Source organism: Stegostoma tigrinum, chromosome 4 (genome assembly GCF_030684315.1).
Source record: "Stegostoma tigrinum isolate sSteTig4 chromosome 4, sSteTig4.hap1, whole genome shotgun sequence".
Taxonomy (NCBI): domain Eukaryota; kingdom Metazoa; phylum Chordata; class Chondrichthyes; order Orectolobiformes; family Stegostomatidae; genus Stegostoma; species Stegostoma tigrinum.
The window spans coordinates 35,903,732-35,909,731 of NC_081357.1; positions in this window are offsets into that span (position 1 = coordinate 35,903,732).

A 6,000-nucleotide genomic window follows, 5' to 3' on the forward strand; every position below is an offset into this window, starting at 1 on the left:
TACAAAAACAGCTCCATTCAAATCTTCTGCTCGAAGGAGGTTCCAATCAATATTAGGAAAGTTAAAGTCACCCATTACAACAACCCTACTGCGTCCACACTTTTCCAAAATCTGTCGACCTATGCTTTCTACAATCTCCCTGCTGCTATTGGGGGGCCTGTAGTAAACCCCTAACGAGGTGACTACTCCCTTGCTGCTCCTAATTTCCACCCATACTGACTCAGTAGGCAGATCTTCCTCGACAATGGAAGCTTCTGTAGCTGTGATACCCTCTCTGATTAGTAGTGCTACACCCCCTCCTCTTTTTCCCCCCTCCCTATTCTTTTTAAATGTTCTAAACCCTGGAATATCCAGCAACCATTCCAGCCCATGAGAAACCCATGTCTCTGTTATGGCCACAACATCATAGCACCAGGTACTGATCCATGCTCTAAGTTCATCACTTTTATTCCTGATACTCCTTGCATTAAAGCAAACACACTTTAACCGATCCCTTGGTTCCTTCCCAGGAAAATCCTTCCCACTAGCTGGTCTACCTCTTGCTACTGCCTCACCTGCATCAACGCTCACCTCTGGTATACAGCTCAGGTTCCCACCCCCCTGCCATACTAGTTTAAACCCTCTCGAACTACTCGAGCAAACCTTCCACCCAGGACATTGGTCCCCTTCCAGTTCAGATGCAACCCGTCCTTCTTGTACAGGTCCCACCTTCCCCAGAAGGCATCCCAATTATCAACATATCTGAAACCCTCCCTCCTACACCAGCTGCGTAGCCACGTGTTCAGCTGCGCCCGCTCCCTGTTCCTCACCTCGCTATCTCGTGGCACCGGTAGTAAACCAGAGAACACTACTCTGTTCGTCCTGCTCTGCAGCTTCCATCCTAACTCCCTGAAATCACTTTTTATATCCTCAAACCTATTTCTGGCTATATCATTTGTGCCAATATGTAACACGATTTCTGGCTGTTCACCCTCCCCTTTCAGAACTTTATACACCCGATCGGAGACGTCCCGGACCCTGGCACCAGGGAGGCAACATACCTTCCGGGAATCCCGATCTTGCCCACAAAATCTCCTGTCGATTCCCCTAACTATCGAGTCCCCTACCACGAGTACTTTTCTATTCTGCCCCCTTCCCTTCTTTGCCACAGTGTCAGGCTCAGTGCCAGAGAACTGACTACTATGGCTTTCCTCTGGTAGGTCAACCCCCCCAGCAGTATCCAAAACGGTATACTTATTGCTGAGGGGAATGCCCACAGGGGATCTCTGCACTGTCTGTCTGTCCCCTTTCCTCCCCCTAACTGTAACCCATCTATCCTCGTCCTGAGCCTTAGGAGTGACCAACTCCCGATAACTCCTCTCAATTACCCCCTCTGCCTCCCGAATGACAAATCAGTGGATTCTTTAAGTCACATTACATCTCAAAAAGATCAGGGCAGTTTTCGAATATCTAATTCTAATTCGGTGCCAGCAAAAAATGTTTTCATCGATAATTCAGTTCAGTGCTGATTATAAGATCATGTCGAAAATGAAACAGATGTTATGTTCATCTGCATAATGTCAAAAATCACACAACACCAGATTATAGTCCAACAGGTTTATTCGAAGACACAAGCTTTCAGACCCTCACTCTTTGTTCAGGTGTCAGTCATCTACGTAATATCTATCATAATACTCTATGTGATGCACATCACAGTGTTTCCAAAATAGATGATAAAACATTATGTAATGCAGGTCTTTGAAGTCACTTAGTCCTAAGTGTAATATTTAGTTTTGTGATTACGCAAGAAATGTTAAAATGACAGTTACTTTCACTTAGCCTTAAAATACAATAGAGACTTGGGAAATACACATTGGCATCTAAAATGTAGCCTTTGCCATTCTAGTTTCTCTAGAGTCCAAAAGAAATACTTCAATGCCATTTGCATTGGACGTGGCCCACATCGAATGCCAGCTCTGGTACTCACATAGCAGCTGCTCGTCATACTCTTTCTGATGATGTTTAGCAAGCTACTGATCTTTACCTGCCTCTGGAGAGAAGTGCTCAGACCACTGAAGAAAGAACGCAGACTTTTCAAAGATGTGCCCACAAAACAAAATATTGACCTGTTAAAATCTTCAGGCACCTTGTAGATCAATGGTGTTTAGATGCTAAGGTGGTCTTTGAAGTGACAGAATTAAGCCATTTGCAACAATCAATGAAGAATAAATATCCGTACTTAAGGGTTAGGTTTAAACATCCAGGATTTATAATGTACCCATTCCCAAAGTACGGCATTAAATAGCTGACGAATGTCAGAATGTGACAGGAACTGAACATTCTCTTTCAGAAAGTTACCCTATTTTTATTGATATTTTAGTATTACCACACCAAATTTGTATTCTCATCCTACTTTAAAGAGCAAAGATAAAGTTTAAACTGACAGAGATGCAGTTCAGACCTGAGTATGCTATCTATCCAATTACTAATTGTATACGAGTGATCTGAAGAACTATTTTGTTAAATTATTTATTATTATGTCCTTTCCTCAAGCTTCCAAAAATCTATGAACTGCTGTTTGACTTGTTTTTCAAAAGATTGTCATTTTCTGTCACTGTTAGAGCAAACTGCATATTAAGGTCCATCCCAGTTACGGGATTCTAGATGAATATTACTTTTAGTATGCTGCCATAGTATGCTGTAGTTATACAAGCCGGCAGTCAAACTTAGCCATGCCACGTACTAGCAGAAAGAGGAATTCAGCTCCACAAATCTGTCCTGCTTTTTAATTAGACCCTGAATGATCAATATTTTATCTCCATCTACCCGCTTTGCTTTCATAACCTTGAATTTCCTTTTTTAATAAAAAATTTTTTTTAATAAAAAAACTCTGAAATTTTCAGTTGACCTGATCTTGATAACTTTTGAGGGAGATAGTTCCAGCCTTAAATAAGCATTCATCATTTTGAATTTGAACTTCTCGAAGGCTTTTTTATTCAGTTTACCTACCTTTATAAGCTCCCATTTATTCAAAGCTCTATGGCCTGCATCTCCCTTCCCCTAAGCCAAGCCCTTTAATTGTCATCTCAGTAAGTCCAGACTCCCTGTGCACATTAATCTCCAATTCCTGATTGTGGAGTTGGCAACTCAGTTATGTAATCTAACCATATTTGACACTAAAACCACAAAAGGGAAACAGCTGTCCAAAAGCCTCATCAGAATGTTAGGCTTTAAGGAGTGTCTTTAAGTCAGAGAGCTCTAGGAAAGAATTCCAGACTATAAGACCAAGTCAGCTGAAGGCACAACCAGTAATGATGGCCCATTAAAACTGGAAATGCACAAGAGTTGAAGGAGAACAGAGACATCAGTGCGTTGTAGAGCTAAAAAAAATAGTTGCAGAGATAAGGAAGGACAGGGCAATGAATCAGTTCAAAAACTGGGCTGTAAATTTTTAAATTGAGGCATTGCTGGATTGAAAGCCACTGTGGGTCAGTGAATACAGATGTGACAGTAAACAGGAGGACTAGGATAGAATTATTCGAAGCAAAATTTTGGATGAGTTTAAGTTTTTGGAGGGTAGAAATGAGAGCAGCCAGGAAACCATGTTTTAAAAATAAACTCATAGAACCACAAGATAGAGGAGCAGAAGCAGGCCATTCAGCCCATCAAGGATGCTCTGCCATTCAATGGCTTGTAGCCATCACTGGCTGGGCCAGTATTTATTACCCGTCCCTAGATGCCCTTGAGAGGATGCTGGTTTGTGCATTATCTTCTTGAACCACTGCAATCTATGTGCTGTAGATACACTCACATTTCCCTTAGGGAAGGAGTTACATGATTCTGACCCAGCAATATTGAAAGAATGGTGATATATTTCCAGGTCTCGATGCTGAGTGACTTGGAAGGGATCTTGCAGGCGGTGGTTTTCCCATGTAACCACTGCCCTTGTCCTTCGAGATGGTTGTGGCCATGGGTTTGGAAGCTACTGTCTAAGAAAACTTGGTAAATTTCAGCTGTGTATCTTGTGGATGCTATACTCTTCTGTTACTGTGTGTTGGTTATGTGAGCTTTTGGATATGGCTTCTATCAAGTGGGTTGCTTTGTCCTGGATGTTGTCAAGTTACTCGTGTGTTGTTGGGGCTGCACTCATCCAGGGAAGTGATTTCAATAGCTTTAGGAAGGTTAGTAATTGGAAAAGCTGAAAATTTACGACCCTACTGCAGAGAACCTAATGGCAAGATTCAACAAAATGAATCTTCAGTTTGTGATTAAAGCATTTCAGGCCCAGTTGAGTTATGCTGGGGAAAGTGGTCAGAACTTCCTGGAGCAAGAGGAGTGCTAACTTCAAAGCACTTACATTGGGTGGGGATGATCTGTAGGATCATTTCTGAGTCAATTTTCTGTAAGCCAGGGAATAGACATTGGACGCTCAGAGTAAAAGTCCCGAGTGAACAAGCGAAAACTTTAGAAAATGTGTAGCTTTACAGGATGTGCAAGAAAACATAACAGAATTACTTACAGCTCATAGAGAGAATTGCCACCATTGTAATCAAGGGCCACAAGGCATGGTTACAATAAGAGAATTCAAAAGCCACAAAGAAATGTAAAAAAATGTTGTGAATGAAGACTTAAAGCAATAAAGGGGCATTTTACAAGCCTAAGCATTCAAAGTTTAATTGAAGTAGAAATTTAGGAAACGATTGAAGGCACAAGCAAGGTGAGAGGTCTGTTATCAAAACTGCAGTAAAGGCAGGAAGCATTTATTCAGACGGCAGTCAGCTGGACTCATCCAAGATAAAGTTTAGTAAGGACAGTGGATTCATACAATAAAGCCATTAGTTGATGGTTACGGCCGCAATTAATGGGATCCATCCAGAGGAACAGTGAAAAGGGCACAAATTACCCATTATACCACTAAAAGTAGATTTTTTTTCTCACTGAAAGTAGAAAGCCTTCATTTTTAATGCAGAAGAAAATAAAACCCTTCCTCACAAAAGTAGGACTTTCAAAATATTTGAAGAAAACAGTGGGTTCTTGCAGGTATCATTAGATGAGCGACTAAGATCGCTTGGCTCCATTTGGGAGGCTTCACTTTCACAGGCTGCTATTTTGGATCACCTCAGCTCCAGAGATTTTTCAATGGATTCCACCTACATGAGCTGTAAGAACTAGCCACCCAAACTAAACCTGCTTTCCAGTTCCCGGCCTGCGGCCTTACCAGTTACAGTGCTTCAGGTGCGGATTCAGGTTCCTCTTGAATGAGTTGTAAGTTTTTGCCTCAACCACCAAACTGGACAGTGAATTCTGGACACTTCCAATCTCTGGGTGAAAAATATTCTCCTCATGCCCCTTCTAATTCTTCTACAAACCACCTTAAATCTGCGCCTTCTCATAATTGACCTCTTTCCTCAGGGAAACAGGATTTCTTTGTCCATTCTAGCCAAGCTCCTCCATTTTGTTCAGTTAAGTCATCATTAGTCCCCTCTCTTGATCTACCAGAGAGATGATGGTGTGGTGGTCAAGTCACTAGCCTAGTAGTCCAGACAAACCAGGGTAATGGGAAAAAACAGAAGATGCTGACAAAGCCCAGCAGGTCTGGCAGCAAACGTGCAGAAAAAAAATCAGAGTTAACGTTTTGGGTCCGGTCACCCTTCCTCCAGCAACTGTCCCTGATTTACGGCATCTGCAGCTCTTTCAGTTTGTAAATGAGGCGAATGTCCTGGGATAACAAAGTATGGGGCTGGATGAACGCAGCAGGCCAAGCAGCATCTTAGGAGCACAAAAGCTGACGTTTTGAGCTCCACACTTTGTTATCTCGGATTCTCCAGCATCTGCAGTTCCCATTATCTCTGAATGTCGTGGCACATGGGTTCAAAACACACTTTGGCAGATGACGAAATTTGAATCTAGTTCTTTAAAAAATCTGGAATTAAAGAAAAAAGCTAATGTAATGTTGTCCATATAACTACTGTTGTAAAAACCCATTCTGGCTCACTTTCCCTTCAAGAAGGAAATCTTGTA